Source organism: Artibeus jamaicensis, unplaced genomic scaffold (assembly GCF_021234435.1).
Source record: "Artibeus jamaicensis isolate MK-2021 breed Jamaican fruit bat unplaced genomic scaffold, CSHL_Jam_final scaffold_1964, whole genome shotgun sequence".
Taxonomy (NCBI): domain Eukaryota; kingdom Metazoa; phylum Chordata; class Mammalia; order Chiroptera; family Phyllostomidae; genus Artibeus; species Artibeus jamaicensis.
The window spans coordinates 39,359,712-39,378,569 of NW_026522030.1; the positions used below are offsets into that span (position 1 = coordinate 39,359,712).

The window sequence follows — 18,858 nt, forward strand, 5'->3', positions numbered from 1 at the left end:
TAGGACACAGGAGGAGAAAGAGTCACAGGACACTCACAGCTCAGGGCCCCTGTCCTGGCTCTCAGCAGCCGTCTTTGTGAAGAATCATTAGAAAAGTCGCTGTCGGCCTCAATAACAGGCAGTGCTGGGACATTTCTTGAGAAAATATTTGATTGAGTGAAGAATGTGAATCTTGTAAGAAATTGTGATAGCTGTATCTGGCCAAATTTATATCTCACTGCTAAACAGCCATGCTGAACTTTATGATAGTCTTTTTTGCTTACCTAATTTAGGTCTCATTTACTATTCATTGTATTTTCCCTTGTTCAGCATTTAATAATTGTTTCTGTTTTTAAAATTAAGGTAAATAGAGTTCAATTTAGTTTTAAACACTTGCCTGAAACCCTTTTTGGAGCAAGGTTAGATATAAGTACATATATTGCGCTTACTTGGTATGTTTGAAAATTGTAAGAAGGTCCTGTTTTTATGAAGTGCAGAGAGAGAAATACAGAGAATGAGTACCACATCTCACTCCTTCACGTGCTCTCCTTACCTCCTTTGTCGCGTGCTCAGGGCCACACTGGGGTCTCCATCCCTTGTGTTCAGGGCAAGAGACTCTTTCTGAGCCCTTGTACTAATGAGGAAGGGACTACGTACTCACTTTTGGATTTGGAGCTGGTATTTCCCAGTGAGCTGCTTTGGCATCAAACCCAGCTTACTCTACAAACTCATGTGCTTCTTGGATGAGCAGTGCATACCTGCCTGTGCTCTCCTGCCCTCCAGCCTTTGACCTGCCCTGGCTTTCCCTTTACTACCCTCCCTTGGTGCTGACAGCTTGTGGCAATCAAGCCAGAGTTGACCAGAAGCTAAACTTCTGAACCATTGTGCAGTAGCTTCCCACAGAAGCATCTTCCCTGAACTTTGACTTGTGGCTGTTCCTTTTGCTCTTATTGATGGATAATATGAAGCGTGACCATGTTAACTTTTTCTGTACCTGCTGGCTTTCCTCCTTGCTCGCTGGCATCTGCTTCTCAGCTTCCTTTGTTGGCTCTCCATCTCCTTGGCTTTTGGAGGGACCTCAGGTCTCAGTCCTTGATTTTTTTCTTTTCTGTAGACACTCCCTCGGCAACCTCATCCCATCTCAGGGCTTTAGTTATTTTCGGTTCAGTTCTGGTTGTTCTCATTTATTTCTCCAGCCCTGATGACTCTTTCCCTACCTCCATGTCTGCATATCCAACTTCCTTCTCGTACCTCCATCTGAGTGTCTGACAGCCACCTCAAACTTGACATGACCAAAGCAGTTCATGGTTTCCCCCGTCTCATTCTCTCCAGGGTTCCCTGTCTTCATGGATGGAAAACCCAAAAACTGTGTAGTCATCTTCACTCTCCTTCCTCTCACACTCCACCTCCAGTCTGTTAGCAAACCCTGTTGACCACGCCTTAGGAATGTATCCAGAATCTGTGCCCCCTCCCCCCCATTGCTGTCCCACCCAGATTACTGCAGTAGCCTCATAATTGGTTTCCCCTCCTATGCCCTTGCAGTTCATTCTCAGCAATGATCCCTTAGAAACTTGGTGGCCCGTGGTGACTTGAAGTCACATGGTGGAGCTTCTCTGCTCAGACCCTCTGCTGGCTTCCTGTTTCCATAAGAGGAAAAGTTTTTACTGTGAACTCCGTGGTTTTCTTGACCTGGTCCCTTAGTTACTGTCTTAACTTCCTGTCTCCACCCCCTCCCACGCTTCCCGCTCCTGTGTGTGGCCTCCTTGCTCTTCCTCACATGTGCCTGCGTGCTTTCCCCGAGGGCCTTGGCACTGGCTGCTGCTCTGCCCGAAGCAGTCTTCTCATCCCTGGGCGTGAGCGTGCTCAGTCCTTGCTGAGGCGTCATCGGCGCAGTACCTTACAATTCATAATTATAAGCTGCCTTCCGCTACTTCTGAACTCCCTTATCTAGCCTGCCCTTTACTTCTGTCCTGGAGCATAATTATACAGTTTAATTTACCTATTGTGTTTAACGTCCATCAACCCCAGTAGACTGTGGGCTTCCCGGGCCCTTCACCTGGTTCATACCTTTGTCTGGTTTGTTGGCAGATACTCACCAAGTTGCTAGGGCAGAGCCTGGGAAGATAGAAGGCACTTAATAGATATTTATTTTGGAATGAACTGCTCATAAGGATTCACCATGCCTTCAGAATCCCTCACGTCAGGAAGTGTGTTATGTTTTAGTTCACTGTTAGGACAACATTTATTTCCCTGATGAACAAGGACATTTTATCCCCCCCTCCCATCATCAAAGTTGTAATAAGTCACATTCTCATTTCTGCTTTGGCTGCCATGGTGCCAGAAATTATTTTATGCCCAGTTGTGATTGTGACTCTGCTTCAATATGTAGGTAAACTAATACAGCCCCTCCCTCCTTTCCCCTTACCCCAGCCCTCTCTTGATGAAAACTTGTTCTGCAGTTATTTCCATTTATTTTTTTGACAATAGCTGGGACTTGTATTGTTAAACTTTAAAAGTAACCTTGGAACAGAATGGTGTATAGGAATTCAAAACCACTCTCCAAAGAGAAGTAGCTTATTAAAGAGATTTGTTGGTCTTACTGGGTACAGCCAAGTGTGACCGTGGAGTGGTCAGAGCTCTGAGTTCTCGGAGCCCACAGTGGGTGGAGGTCTCATATCGGTGTCCAGATGGAATCCTTATCCGACTCGTGTCCAGACTCGTGGTTTTGGGTGTTCCAGGCCCTCCCAGGGGTGCTCCTGTAACAAACACCCCGTTAGCTCAGTCTTGATGTAGCACATGATATTACCATCATGGCTGACAGTGACTGCATACTGGGTTGCCAAAAGTATGCAGAAAGTCCGCTGTTCTCTTATTCTGTACAGTTAGTGAGGCGATGTCTGTGTCCCCAACCCACACGTGGTAGCAGTAGGTCAGCACCAGCGGCAGCAGACCTAGCAGCCGTAGGCTGTTTGTAGGTACTGTCCGAAGTACGGCTTTTACCATCATGCCATCCCATTAGCCCGTCATTGACTCTCAGGTATGAAAAACCTTACCATTGTTTTTATGTGTTTCTATACTTTAAAAAATCTAGTGGTTCTACAGCATTTGTAAACAAAGACAGTAGCTTCTGCCCCACCTCTCCCAGTCTGATTCCTTCCAAGTAACTGCTTATAAATCGTTTATCTTGTAATGTTGTCAAACTATAAGAAAAGGCTGATATTTGACTGGCTTCGACCTGTGGAAATGCAATGTTTTAAGAAAACATGCTCATAATTGTCATTTCTTGATTTAAAAAAATCCAAATTTGGATAGTTACTGTGTCCGTACGCTGGAAGATGAGAATAGAACTCTCGACTCTTCTCCTAACACTCTTCTCAGATTCTTCTGGTGTACAGTTTTTCGTTTGATTGGGATAGAAAATTTTTATTGTTGTGACTATGAAAGTAATTCACAGCTGAGACATGTAATTTGAAGATTTTCTTCCTCATAAGCTCATTCTCACCCGGAGTTAATAATTTTGTATATTAGCCTTACATGCCTTTCAGTGGCTCACCCTCAAATTGAAGCCTAACCCCTAAAACCTCAGGTGGTAATTAATCTGCTGGACCAGTTCCCAGAGGCATCCCTTTTGAAGTGTCTTCCTCAGTGCAGAGATGCTCTTCATTTCTCTTTCCTGGATCCTGTGGCGTCATCTTTCCTCGTGGTCTCTCATGGTCTCTCACCTTGGTAGAGAGCATTGACCAGCAGCTCCTGAGAGAGGCTACGTGGGATACATGTTTTTGAGATTTGGCATCTTTAAAATGTCTCCACTGTCCTCCTCAATAGTTAGGGAAGTACACACTTTCAGGTTGGACATCCTTTCCCTCTACGAATTGGAAAAGATTGCTCCCTAACACTTCCCTTCACTTTAAAAGCTTTTAGGGTCTTTTTTTTGTCCCAAGGCTTCTGATTGAGCTATGTTCATTGATTTTTCTGGGCACAGAGTGGCCTTCCTAATCTAGAAATTTATGTTTTTTTAGTTATTGGAAAATCTCTTGGATCTCTGACACTTTCTCTCCTTTCTTTTGAATGAATTCCTGTTTTCACCTTTCTGGAATACTCCTCTGATGTCCTTACCTTTTTCTCTTATATTTTCTAGGTTGTGGCCTTTTTATTCTGTTTTATGGTGAATTTCTTTAGCTTTACTTACAGTTGTTTTGCTGAATTAAAAGTAATCTTCAGATGGATAATACATGGCTCAAATTGAAAATATTTTAAAAGGCAAAATAGAAAGCCTCCCATTTCCTGCTACAAGCTCCCATATTCCCTCCTCAGAGGCAGTTGGTGCTCCTCTTTCCAAAGGGATGCTCTGTTCTTGTGTAAAAGGTGTGTGCGCATTATCGCATTCTTGCCTCTTTAAAATCGCCAATAATAACATACTTTACATATTGTTATGCACCCTGCTTTTTTTAATGTCACTGTACTTCTTGAGATTCCCCTATGCAGGTACAGTTTTTACTTTTTATTTATATTTTTAAACATAGGAGCACAGTGTTTCTTTTTACAGATATTCCATATTTTGTTGAATCCATTTCCTCTTGACTTTACTGTTTGCAGCAGTACTGCCAGGGGAAACCTTGCTCACACATTATTTTGCTCACATGTGGTAAAATCCTAAATATGGAATTACCGGGTGAAGGGCACTGTGCCTTTGTTCTTGTGATAGCTGTCACCCCAAATGTCCTCCATACTCTGAGCAGCAAGGCACAAACGTACCTGTCACTCCGCGTCCTTGCCAGCATGGGATGTTAGGAAACTTTCATCTTTGCCAATCTGATAAGTAAAAAATGGTATCTCGTGTGGTTTTAATTTGCATTTCTCGCAGGAGGTTGAGCATCTTTTCATGAATCTGTAAGAGCCTTTCAGTGAGCTGCTGGGCTATTAGTTATCAAGTTCTGTCACTTTATATATAAGGAAATAAGCCCTTATCTATGTTGAGAATTGGAGTTGTTCCCAGCTCATTGTTCAGCTTTTGACTTAGATTATGTTGTATTTCTCCATGTAGACAAATTAATCAGCTGCTTTTATTTTTTAATCTTCACCTGAGGACTTTTTTTTTCATTGCTCTTTAGAGAAGAAGGGAGAGAGAGAAACATAGATGTGAGAGAGAAGCATCGATTGGTTGCCTCCCCTACGCTCCTGGACCTGGTATTGCACACACCTGCACAGGAGACCAAACCTGCAGCCTAGGTATGTGCCCTGACCAGGAATTGAACCTGCAACCTTTTGGTTATGGGATGACACCCCAACCAACTGAGCCACATTGAACTATGGCTATCAGCTGCTTATTTTAAGGTCTTTGAATTTAATGCCATAAGGGAAGAAGGTCTTCCCCACTCTAAAGTTATTTTTTTAATTGTCCAGAGCTTCTGATACTTTTTTGGTTTCAATTTTTATATTTAAATTATTAATCCATCTTAATTTTAGTAAGTAGGGAAATCAGTTTACTTTTTAAAAGATGGCTACTGGTTCTCTCAACCATTTATTTAATAATTCATTTGTCCTTTATGATTGGAAAGGCCACCTTTATCATATGCCAAATCCCACAGGCTTGTGTTTCCATTTCTTGACTTCTCTGCTGTGTCGATCTGCCTATCTGTTCATGTTTTAAATGTAATACTATTCTAGTTGTTAAGGATTTTCTACATATTTTACTATTAGTGAGGATCAGGTTTTCATTTTATTGTTGATGTTGATACTAACCACAAGTTTCACAGTGACATTTAAAAATGAGTCATTCAAAATTTAAAGAAAACCAATCAGCATTTTATGTAATTCAAAAGAAGTACACTGACCTAGGTTGGCACAGGTCAGAGTTTTCTAACTCCAGGCTTACTCGCCACTAAGGGGCAAACAAGATGCAGAAACAGAGGTAAGAAGTACTTACTCATTCACTTTGGGGATCAAGATTGGCTCACAAATCAGAACATTAGACCTTGAGGGAGGAGAAAAAGTAAAGGAGGTCGATAATTGCAAAGTAAAGCTCTGAAGTTCGAGCGCTGGAAGAAGAGACTTGATTGCGGGAGACTCTGAGTCATCAGCGACGCAGCTCTTGGCTCCTTCTCAGGTGATGAAAACATCAGTAGTCAGCTGGAGGGCAGTGGCACTGGTGGTTTTCCCTCTGTGAAAAGCCTTTGTCTGCGCGAAAAAAGAGACTGCAGTGAACCGCAGACCATTTCCTTCTGAACCATGACAGCCTGCTGGCATCTCCTCAGTGTATTCCTCTGACATGGCCCACGAAGTGGACAAAACAGTTGCTACTGCTGTGTGTGTGTGTGTGTCTGAGAGCCAGACTGTTGCATGTGGCAGTGTGACGCCAGAGAGAGAAGAGAACCTGTCTCAATGCCCACTGAGCTGTTGTGCCTCCTGTGTATGCTCACAGGTGAGTCATGTTTGGAAATGGCTTTTCCCTGAAAGTAATGAATTTGCACTTACCTGCCAAAGGCCATGCCTGCAAAGTCCCATTAAATTGGGGGTTAAGGCTTTAACATATAAATGGAAGGGGGGATGAAACTATTCAGTCTATAACAAGATTGTGAAATAATGGATGGGAGACCTGGCCTGGTGGTTCAGTTGGTTGGAGCGTCATCTCACGCGCCAAAAGATCACAGGTTTGTTGCCTGATTGGTGCGCAAACCTAGGTTGAGGGCTCGATCCCCGGTGGGGGTGCATACAGAGGCAGCTAATCCATGTTTCTCTCTCTCTCTGTCAAATCACTCTCTCTCCCCTCACCCTTTCTCTTTCTCTAAGGCTCAGTGAACATATCCCTGGGCGAAGATGAAAAAGAATAACAAAATAATGGGTGGGCTACTCTGAGCCCCTGTGGTCAGTGCTCTCCCCTGAAGCCTCTGAAGGGACTCTGGCCCCACTTAGGCATATAGTGCCTACAGACCGAAAAGTAACTTAGGGCAGAGCATTAACCTTTTATTAGGAGCTTTGGGCCTAAAACTTGTGTTTAACGTCTTCCCAGTGGTGCCTAGAATAAATTCAAGACTTTTCAGTGATTTATTTTAATTTTTAAGGTTTTATCTATTTTTAGAGAGAGGGGTAGGAAGGGAGAAAGAGAGGGAGAGAAGCATCAGTCAGTTGCCTCTCACACCTCCCTAAAGAGGGACCTGTGCCCTGAATGAGAATCAAACTGGCAACCCTTCGGTTCGCAGGCCCGCGTTCAGTCCACTGAGCCACACCAGCTGGGGTGTTGCAGTAATTTATTTTAAAGGGTGCTGTGATCTCATTTCCTTTTGTAAGGGAGAGGTTTAAAGAAAGAAGCATCCATATGAATGTTACCAGAAGTTTTTTGTTGCTGTTTTCATTTTAACTGTTTTAATGTTCAATTCCGTGGTGTTAAGTACATCTACATTGTCGTACAACCACCCATCTCTAGAAGTTTTACATCTTCCCGAACAGAAACTCAGCACCCATTAAAAACTGTCCCCATTTCCCCCTCCCTCTATTGCCCTCTGGCAAGCACTATTCCACTTTGTCTAATTGTTTTACTTTTAGGTTTGGATATATGATAGTCAGAAGCTAAACCTATGTTCATTTGAAATCTTCATTGGCTCCTTGGCTTGGGTATACAGCTTGCTTGTTAAGCCTGGATCTAAATGCAGGCTTACTCACTGGTTTTGGGACATCTTGGAAGAAAGTAAAATTGCCTGAGTTTAGAATAAAGAAACACACTTCCAGATTTCTGGAGTGGACCAGAGATTTCCTTACCAACAGTGGCATCTCCGTCAACCATGTTTTTCTTATCTCTTGGCCAGAAAACAAAACCGGAGGTTGTGGTATAATAAGCCTTGTGTACACAGCTGCAGGAGGGAGCCGGGAGGTGGCTGTGTTCTGAGGCCTGGTCGCTCGCTGAAAATAATGGGGCCTCTGGCCCCATGCAGTTGCTGGTCACAACAGTTTTGGAACTGGATTCTGTCCTGTAGCGATGGTGACCCTTTGAAGAGAAAGGCACTTGTGAATATTCACATTGCTTTGAAACTGGCTCCAGGAAGATACTGGGGGTTACTGCTAGTCAGACGCAGAACCGCGTGTGCGAGGCTTTCATGTGCTGGAGCAAAAGTTGCTGAAAAAAGGAAGTAATCATTAATTTTGCCAGTGAAATTTGTTGCACTCCCAGAGCAATTTGGAGGAGTCATAGCTGTTATTAAAACCTGTTGGTAATCATGGTACCTCCTAAAAGTGCATCAGAGGTTAAGAGCGTGAATTTGGGTTCAGGAACGTTCAGGTATATCAGTTTGACCTTCGGGTGTGTTGTTTATCCTTGGTAAGCCCTGGTTTCCTCATCTGAGGAATGAACACTGAGTCCGTTTGTTACTGGGTTCTTTCTGGGAAATAATAATGCACTGGATCAAATAATGCATAATCATAATGCATTTAAAGTGTAGGGCACAGTCCAAGTACTTCATATAGGCAACCTCTTATGCCCCTGGATGAGGCACATAAAACAGAAAATTTTATACCATACACATTTTTATCATTCGAAAACACTGTTAAGATTTTCCAATCCTGAAGTAGTTAACTTACTTGAATCCCAATAGTTTTAAGTGGATCACATTCAGATGTCTGGACCATCCTGGCTGAGACTGAACACTGACTGGTGAGGAGTCGGGGGTAGCCAGCTGGTTCTGCCAGCCCAGTCAGGCAACCCTGGGTGGCATTTCTAGTTCCTGGTACAGTGAGTGAGGCACGTGCCGAGGTCACGTGGGCTTCGGACAGTTCCTACCCATTAAGTTGTTTTCCTCTTCAAAAAGTAGGCAGGAATTTGTTTTCAGTAGCTAAGTTCATTATCTGTCTCCAAGCCATACACCTCCCTTTTCCATGTTTATGAAAAGCAGAACAGAATTGCTAAGTGCTCACATCATCATGCTTTTAGAAGGATCTGGAGAATCACTAGCTGACACTCCCAGATTCTACAGATTTGGGTTGAGATAAGGAGGATAAAAGTTCTCCAGTACCTTTTAGCAGCACTCTGCTTTTTTATTCACAGGGGTTAGCACGGGGCTGCAGCAGAGGGAGAGGGGGAAGGAGTGGGCATAGGTAAGGTCCAGTTCTGTTGTCCTGTGCACCCCAAAAATACATCTGCTCTGATAACTGCCTATCTGGGTTTACTTGGAAAGGGCGTTCAGTAATATACAGTGGGCGTGTGAAGAATGAGCCATAAGACCTACCCAACTGATGGAAATTTAGAAAATGTAATGCAGAAATGTACGTTTTCCCAGCTTGTGAATCCAAAACAATGGGGTTGTTGGAAGAACTTTTGGGACTTGTTCTTTTTTTTTGAAAGCATTATTGTTTTCAGTGGGTACATGTGCTTTGGTCATAAAAATTTGTGCTTTAATCACATTGCTGGGAGGGGTGGGGGAGCCACAGATTTTACTCCAGCAGAAAGTAATGTGAGATGTGTTGTGTTCTTAGCAGGCACGAGGAGATTTTTTTCATTTTAATATGATGAAGAGAGAAAATACAGCTCTTAAGCAGAAAATGCTGACTGTGTTGGCAGACATGTGTGTTTTATAAACACACTAGCAGAGAATGATTTAATTCTTCACCACTTGGTTTCATCTTAGCCATTGCTAAGGTGATTCCCTCCCCCACCCCAACCCTGCTCCCTGCTCTCTTAGGCAGCAGCCTGCTGGCTGACATTTAACTGTTGACTGTTAATCCTGAGGAATGAACCACTGTAATTTATGGTCAAGGGTACAGATGTCAAGAGATAGACATGATACTCAGATGCTTCTTAGTGCCCTTTTTCTGCCCCATAATGTCTTCTCCCAGAAACCTCGTGAAAGCACCAAAACTAAACAAGTTTTACAACAGAGGAGAAAAACCTCTCATTCTTCTTAAGTAGAAAATTCTATGAATTTCTGTAAAATTTAGCTTTGCCTTGCCTGTGCAGGAACAATCGTAGTCTTTTAATTTTTTGATGTGTATTCTAATTCCATGGATGGAGAAGGGTGGAGGCGGGGGGAGAGGGAAGGCTGAGGTAGGGTGCCAGGCTGGAGAATTGATGTCTTTCTTTGAGGATGCCCCCAGCGCCCCCTCCTGCTGGCTTCTGGACCGTGGGACCCAGCGCATCACTTCCTGTCCAAGTTGGCACTGACAGCGGCCCAGTATCTCTGCCCAGTGTTCTCAAAATGCAGCTGGCAGGTTTCCAGCAATAGAGTCACCCAGAGAAACAACTTGTCCTCCTTTTTTTCTTTCTCTGAAGCCTCGGGCAGCCTCCGCAGGCCTCAGTCCATCCGTCCCTTGCATTTTGGAATAGCCCCATCAAGTCCCCAAGCCTTGCCGTAGATTTAAGTAGCAGTGGCTTCCTGAACATGCCCCCAGCTTGTTCTGTTGCCTTCTTTTACACCCAGGCCCCGAGTCTCCCTAGAGAAGACTCAGAAAATGCTTTCTTGTGGGAGAAAGGAAGGACAGATCCCTCTTCAGTCATTTCCCCTCTAGACTAGGGCAGAAAAAAAGCTTGCATTTGTGAGTGCCTGTGTCTGAGGTGCTGCAAGGCTTGCCGTGCGCGACCTCATTAATGCCCATGACCCCGTGAGAGGGGTGCTGGGATCATTCCCAAGGGTGGTTCAGAAAGGCTGCCTGCCCCAGGTCACGTGCAGGGATGCAGTGGCTGCATTCCAGAGACAGCGGCTTTGCTCATCGTCAAGAGTGGTGGATTGCACCATAAAGCTGGGGGGCAGAGTTGCGCCCCTGAGTTGTCAGGCTCTTCCCCCGCTTCGGAGCTTTACCTTCTCGGTTCACAGTAGTATGGTAGAATGGAAGCGTTTGTGTCCTGTGCTCTTGGTGGTTTCAGTATTCTCCAAGGTAGTAGGTATTTTCCTTACCATGCTCTTCACTTCCTTCTGAGTCCTCCCGAGCAGTCCTCAGTGGCCATGTGTCTGTTAACAGTTCTCTTCAAGGCAGTCTAGACTTTCCCATCCTCCTCCTCAAAGTCTTCCAGGCTCCACCCACTCTCTAGTCCAGAGCCACTTCCATAGTACTTGGTATTTGTTACAGCTGTGTCCCACTTACAGGTACCAAAATCTGTATTTTTTAAATCCCTTCTACAAGGCTGACATGTGTAATGCTTAAAATAACACAAATGTGTTATCTTTCAGTTCTGTAGGTCAGAGGTTAACACAGGACTCACGGGTCAAATGCAGGGGTGGGTAGGGCTGGTTCTAGGAGGTAACCCCTTTTCCTCCTTGCTCCCAGCTTCAAGAGGCCACCTGTGTCCCATGGCCCTTGGCTCTGTTCCTCCATCTTCAAAGCGACCAATGACAAGTTGAGTCCCTTTCATGCTTCGGATTTCTCCTACTGCTTCTTCTGTCATCCATCCCTCTCAGCTTTTAAGGATTCATATAATTATATTGGACCCATCGCATAACCCAGTGAATTGGCTCATCTCAAAGACCCCTAACCTTAATCACGTCTTCAGAGTCCTTTTGCCATGTAACGTTACGTGCTCATAGGACTGGAAAGTGGGACTGGGACATCTTGGGGGTGGCATGTGTATCTGCCAGCCTGCGTACGTCACTCTGCCATTTACAAGGTAAGGTATAAATGCACAGCAAAGTTGGTCTCTGGTCTTCCTTGGCAGCCAGGATTCCTATAGGCCAAGCACGCGGTTTCTGATGCCACGAGCATTTCGTTCAGGGCTCATCTGTTCAATCTGGCCGGCCGCGCATACCTTGCAGGACAGGTGCGAAGTGAGCAAGAGCTGTGGGAAGACTGAAAGCCCCTCCTTCCCTCTTTTAGTGAAAACAAGCCGTAGAAGCTAGGAGGCCACTTGGGTTGTGACTCTCTGACTCACTGTGAAATTAAGAAATAAAACTAAAAGAGCAGCAAAAACCTTTTATAATGGGTATATATACTAGTGCCGGGATGTAAAACTGACCCACTTCCTAAAAGGGGCTTTCTCCCTTGAACACAAAGCGAAGCTGCATTGTAGGTTGGGCTTTTTTTTTTTCCCTGGGGGAATTAGACTCCTTCATAGCATTTGCTGTGTTACTGAGTCGGGTCCCTCTGGCGAGGTGGGCAGCCCCTCCTCTGCTCACCACCTGGAATTCGATGTGGGTTCCTCTCCAACAGCTGGTGAGCCTGCAGGGCCCTTACAAGTTAAATCTTGTCTCAGGAAATAATTTGCTAGAAGATCAAAGCATGACTGGGGTAAATTAATTTTTCAACAAACCACGGGTCTGGGAGAATGTAAACCTTGTCTCTTAAGTGCAGCTGATGTCCTTGATGATCAAGGAATTTGGGGGGCTCTTTTTTCTAAGATTGTAATTCTGCATTTGATTGCTTCATGTCTTAATATGTTGAAAAGGAACTCTGAAAACTTGTGCCTAAGATAAAGCCCTGAAATAGCCAGTCAGTTCCATGTATCAGCACCTCTCTCATTCGGAGTAACGGGGCTCTAAGGGCTTTGTGGGGGAGGGGTGATTTTTGCCCCCTCCCCCGTGGGCATTTGGTAGCGTCTAAGACATTTGGGGTTGTCATGACCAGGGGAGGGGTGCTGCTGAACACCCGCACGACAGTTACGCAGCCAACAGTGCCCAGGCTGAGCAGCCTTTTGAGGAACCGTTTTCTGTGTTTCCCTAACTTAGATGTGTCTTTCACACTGCACATGGGGTTAATTTCTCTGAGGATCCGTTTCTCTTTGTGTCACTCGTCACAGCATCTTGCCTTTCTTTGGCTCAGACCTTTACCACGCAAACGCCTTGTTAAGGATCCATCCTCTTCCTTGCGTCAGAGCAGAGCTCTGAGGGCAGCACTGACAGCAGCCCATGGCCACGTCCGCACGTCTGCCAGTCTCTGCCTTCTTACAGCTGAAATGGAGGTGACAAAGCACCTGGTTCCGGGTGATTGTATTAAAGAGACATGGCATTGCTAAGGGTCCCGGATGTAGTAAGTACTTAGTAAATTCCTTCTTTGCCCAGGAAACTGGTTGGAAGACCATATGCTAAGTCCCAGGGGTCTAGTAAACTTTTCCCCCAATCTGTTTATTAGTATTTCTATTCAATTGTATCTACTTTGAGAACTGTTGGGGACCGCTCTGCCAGGTTTCAGGAATTATAACCACCACCCCCCATGGCTAAGGATGAGTGAGTGCCCTCCAGAATGCGAGCCACAGGAGACAAAGCTTGTCTCTGGTAGCAAATGCTACCTCAGTTTCCTCTCCCTGCCCCCAAAGCATGGTCAGAAGTCAATGACGGGTAAGACTCCTCCAGAGAGAGGGGCAACCTAAGTCAGACTCAGTCACTTGGGAGGCCGTCATGGAAGACTCGGGGGGCTGCAACAAAGAAGCTTGAGTCCCCATATCCTTTGGGAGAAGTGCTTCCTGGCTGTAATCCATTTAAGCTTGAAAACCTGATGGGGGGCGGGCAGCTCCTTGCCTTGCTAGAGTGGATCCAGATTCGGGGAAATCTGGCATAAGAAAGAATTCCTAAAAAATCTTGTGAAACCTGCTTTGATAAGAGTGCTTTCATTCATATGATAAGGGTCTGAGCAGGAAATGAGTATGTCTTCCAAAGTTTCTACACACTCCCTTCCTGACAGACTGTGACTCAGACTAAGCCCTCAGATCTCTTTGAAATGTTATCTACTATTTGATCCTTGCTGCCCAGTATTCCTGTGTATTAGAACCCAATAAAAGTCCCTGGAGGAAGGGGCTCCAGGCCTTTTTCCTCTGAGAAACTGGCCACCTCTCCTCCCTAAGCAGATCATGTCTTGGTAGTGTTTACTTTCATCCGTGGCGGACAGTGGGGGTGGGGGGGAGGACTTGAGGGCAAAGTTGCCCGCACAGAGAACACTGAAGTTTGAAGAACTCCTGGCCTGCTTGCCCTTTCGGGGAGGGTGAGTCAGCCCCGCTCTCCATGACTGGGAGTTCTCCTGCCCCCAGAGTGGCTGTTCCACACCGTACTGTTGGCGCCCCCGGCAGGCTGGCAGGAGAGAGACGGCTGACAAGGTTTTCACTTGAAAAAACACAATAAATCCAAAGGATTGAAAAAGTAGTTGATTGTTGCAAAATTTAACATTTCTCTGGTTAATTTCTGTGCCTGTCACTCGCCCTTCACCACCTTCAAATTTAAGTCCAAATCCTTTTTTAGAAGGAGTCCCGAGATTATCTGTACTTTATCCTGATAATTTCTGAATTTTACATCTCCTAACTACTGGTTTTCTAATGTGCATCTGTAGACATACTGCTTGGTAAGTACAACATTTCGTGTTGTTATTTTCTCTCCTTGATGTTTTTCTTGAAAACTCGTTCATGTTAGGTGTGTTTTGATTCCCCCGTGGTACCTGGTGCACAGGGACGCTCTCTAGGCACTGGTGTTTGCTGTTGATGATGAACGATCATTTGGGATAAACAGTTAGTTAGAGGATCAGCTAACACTGGACAGAGAATTAAGTAAGGCTGAAGCTGATGGGTGGGGAGAGGAGCATGTGTCCTTGGGCAGTCGGGCAGGTCAACAGAGTGAGTGCTCTGAAGGGGAGGTGCAGGCTGCTGTGGGCACGTAGTGCAGGGACCATTCGTGGGAGGTGGGGGTCAGAGAAGTTGACGCTGAAACCTATTGGGTGAGGTGGACTTAGCCAGGTGACCTGCCAGATTTGGGGAAGAGGCCAAGGGGGAAGAGGAGAGCATCCTGTGTTTAGAACCAAAGAGAGTTTGGTGTATGACTTCAAATTGGAGGGTGGAGTCGGGCATGGAGGAGGTGTAAGTGTGAGGGGGTAATATCATAAAGGGCTTGGCGAACTGTGTTAATAAATTTATTTTTTATCTATTGACTTTTAGAGAGAGAAACATTGATTTGTTGTTGTACTTATTTATGCACTAATTGATTGACTCCTTTATGTGCCCTGGCTGGGCATTGAACCCACAATGCTGGTGTATTGGGGTGATGCTCGAATTAATTGAGCTACCCGGTCAATGTCAAGTTAATACATTTCAGACTTTATCATAAAGGCGGTAGGAAATCACTGGAGAGTTTTAAGCTGGTGAGTGATAGAATTAGATGTGCAGGTTGGAGAGTTCCCTCCCTCCGGCTTGGGGATGTGAGGATGGCGTGAGGATGGAGGTACCTACGGTAATACCCCAGTGAAAGAACCCACAGATTGGGCTAGAGCAGGGGCCACAGTGCTGGAGAAGGGCGGGCAGAGTAGAGCTTCAGGATAGGGTCTCTGTGAGCCGACTGGCTGGGGAGAGGGACACGTCACTTGTGGTGCCCAGGTTTCTGGGAGGCCCAGCCGCCGCTCAGTGAGAGGAAGCCTGGGAGGATTTGCAGGGAGGATGACGAGCTTAGTTTTGGACTGACTGAGTTCTAGGGTCTGTGGGATGTCAAAAGGGAAGTGTGCATTTAAAGTTCAGAAAAGAGGTGGATTCTAAACCCTCCATTGAGGTGGGTTCTGTGAGTCTCCCCCACCTTGATGGTTATGGCAGCTGTGAGGTAATGAGCCCACCAAGCTGGGGTGTGTAGAGGGGGGAAAGAGGTCTTAGGGTGCAACCCTGAAGAGCAGCCAGCAGAGGAGGCCGAGGAGGGTCAGCCACAGAGATCAGAGGAAACCTGCAAGTGTGTATTTCAAAGAGGGAACAGGTACCAGTGTCTAGTCCTATGGAGCTATGAGAATTGAGTCACATCTGGGGATTTGACAGCAAGAACAGTTCCAGGGGCTTGATGGCTGCTGGGCCCAGAGCAGAGGGGGCAGGTGACCCGGATGTGAGGATGGTGCTTCTGCTGGCCCCTGTGGCCCTTCAGGGGCCTCGGAAGAAGGCGCGCTCCCTCTGGGCAGGCACAGCCCCTGGGGATGTCTTGGTGGGTGGACCAGGGATGAGACTGCAGCTCCCACACGTCACCCCTTCAATGGTGCTTTTGTTTAGTTGCACACGGCACCCCCCATGCAGGTTGGCCTGCGGTATTCAATCCAGGACAATTTTGCTCCACCCTACCCCCAGGCTGGAGACATTTGGCTCTGTCTGGAGATGTTTTGGTGGTTACAGCTGCATCGGGGAGTGTGAGTGTTACTATCACCTAGTGGGCAGAGACTAGAGATGCCGCCGAATACTTTCCAGCCTACAGAAGAGCCCACATCAAAGAATTATCCAGCCCTAAATGTCAGTTGTGCAGAGGCTGAGAAACCGTGGTGGCGTAGGCGAACCTTTCAGGATCTTGGTCTGTGAAGAGGAGGGAAGCGAGGGTGGAAGCCAAAGGTGGTCCTGGCCAGAGTGTTCCTAGGTGCTTTGCTGCAGTTTCACTTACGCCAGTTTGCATCTTGCCTCCTCACCTACCACTAATTCTTATTCATCAGGTTGTGGTTCTTCAACTCTTTATTCTTCGGTAGCCATTTTTACTGTCCCCTACCCCCCTGGAAATGCTATCATGCAAGGCAAGCCTGTGTCCTCATTTCTCTTTCTGGGCTCTTTGTATAGCATCTGCATTTTAATACCGTTGGTCAGGAAATTCTGTTTTGGCTACCAAGAGACAACAAGGCTTGGCTAATCTAAAGTAGCCCATAATTCAGGGTCGGGTTGACAAGGCTTTAAAGCATGGTCAGTCAGCTCCCGGACTGTCAGGCTTGGAAAGGGACAGGAGGTATTCCTGTCTTTGGAAGCGAGCCTTGCCTCTGGCTTTGGGAAGAAAAGAGTATGGACGGTTCTCACCAGATAGGGTTGCAGCAGCTCTCCCAGCATTTTGGGAACAAATCAACTGATTATCTCAACAGTGTTGGAGCTGTGTTCCCAGATCTGTTGTTGTCCGAAACATTTGGGGCTGGCCGATGAGGAGGAGGAGGAGAATTAATTAGCAGCGCCTTCTCCGGGTGTCCTTTTTCAGCCTTCTCAAATTGCAGTACGGGAGTCCCTCAGACATGCTGGCTGTTCATTTGGTAACCTGTGTATCACCTGGGACAAAAGGCTGGTGGCTGAATTTGGTGATCCCTCTCACGTGAAGCGGACAGTGTCCTGGGTCCAATGAACGAGAAAACTTGCTGTAATGTATTGTCAGTGGGGAAGCACTTGAATGTACACAACAGCTTTGGACAGTTCTGGGTAAGTTTGAAGGGCAAAGTTGCATTTTCTGTTTCCAAAAATATTTTGCCCTGGAACAGTGGGTAAATCTGAACTCCTTGGACGAATGAAAACAAGCTTAATAGTAAGTTTTGGCTCCAGACAAGGAGAATGTGCGGGCTAAGAATGGGAAGTGTCTGCACTTTAAAGTGACGGTAGTGGAGATGGATTAAAACGAGCCGCTGGCCACATTGAATATGAGATTCGCCTTGGTTGTGGGCATGTTTTCTGAATAAATTGGAATGTTGTTTCCTACATCAAAAGGCTGGGGTTGGAATCCTGGTCAGGGCACATACCGAGGCTGTGCATTTGATCCCCCTCCTTCCGTCTCTAAAATTAATAGGCGTATCTTTGGGCGAGGATTAAAAAAAAGATAGAGCCGATGACAAGAATACTCCTTGCACATGGCAAGTGCCATTATACAAGTGCTATGAGAGCGTCTTGTCTATCTGTGGACATACAGCCTAACCGCAGCCCTGCAAAACAGTCAGACACACTGTAGCTTTCAAGTGTCTGTGGTGGACTAGAGAAAGTGGTGGTGTGCAAGAAGCAGGAAGCTTCGGGCTTGAAGAACGTCGATGTAAAATGTGATTTCCAGTTATGGCGAAGTCTTTGATCATATAGTTAAGAAAGAGCTTGAAATCATCTCACATTTTCAGATTTTTCCCTAATCAGGACTGTGGGAAATATTGATACACACTTATACTGTTTTTAAAGTGCTCCCTACTATGAAATTCATAATCTTTCTTCATGACTACAATAGCATAGAGTTATCTATAGTTAAGAAAACTATTTTTCATTTGTCTTTTGGTTTGGCCAAAACCTTATATTATGTGTATTAAAAATTCATTATGATACTTTCTTGAGGAAAGAATATTTTTAATGGATAAGTAACTAAGATAATTTTTATACCTTCATAATATCATTAGTCATCTTAAACCGTATCACAAGTCCCCAGTGAAAGTGATTATTAAAGGTTTTTCTCACTTTAAGCAACCCAAAGAAGATATCTGGGAAAGAATCCAGACTCCTTTCTGAGCGTCATTTTAGTTTTTAACTGAGGAGGGCTTTCTAACGGTTTGTCAGTGATCTGTGGGGGACCCCTGACTTTGTGATCGCTGCAGACGAACTTGGCACTTCCTCAGCAGCACACACGGATGCACCTGTTTGCTTTCTAGTACTATTTTAATAGCAAATAGCAGAGATATTTGCTAAGAATCTTTAAAAAAAGAATGCAGACAAATTTATATTTATTTGAACAGATAGTCACATGTAGGTGAAAAAATCCAGTGTGTATAGATAGTATGAGGAAATGTTTATAAACCAACATCTCCCCAACCAACTCATCATGTATATTTATTTACATGAAAGTTATTTACATGTCTTTGTTTGTATAGAAAAAAATATAAAATGTTATACCAAAATGTTACCAGTGGTAGAGTTTCTTTTGGAATTGTAATAATTTAATTTAAATTTTTCTGATCAGGATTTTAGAACATTTTGTAATAATCATGTTATATTTATGCAATGAAAAATAAGATAGAGGGGAAAGGTACATGTAAATATTATATAAATGGCAGGAGTTTTATAGTCTGGTTACAGACTGTACATTCTGTGCATGAAATTATAGATGAGATCATGTAAAATTAATATTTTTGTCTCAAATCCAACACTCACTGCAAAGAAGTTTTCTTTTTCCACTCATTCATAGGAAAACAGAAGGGAAAATTCACATATGCGAGTATTTCACTTTTCTTCTCTCTGCTTTTATTTCTTCCTGTCTC

At 45.0% G+C, this 18,858-nt stretch overlaps 1 protein-coding gene across 4 annotated transcripts in view; it reads left to right on the plus strand.

The window, feature by feature from the left end:
* KANK1 (KN motif and ankyrin repeat domains 1) overlaps positions 1-18,858 on the plus strand; it is a 191,589-nt gene that overhangs the window by 18,490 nt on the left and 154,241 nt on the right. For 3 of the 4 annotated variants that reach the window (XM_053656238.1, XM_053656240.1, XM_053656239.1), the window contains exon 2: positions 5,091-5,208. The exons of the other annotated variant lie outside the window; for it this stretch is intronic. The gene's annotated coding sequence lies outside the window, so the exon portion shown is untranslated. The remainder of the gene's footprint in view (positions 1-5,090; positions 5,209-18,858) is intronic. 4 annotated transcript variants of the gene reach the window in all.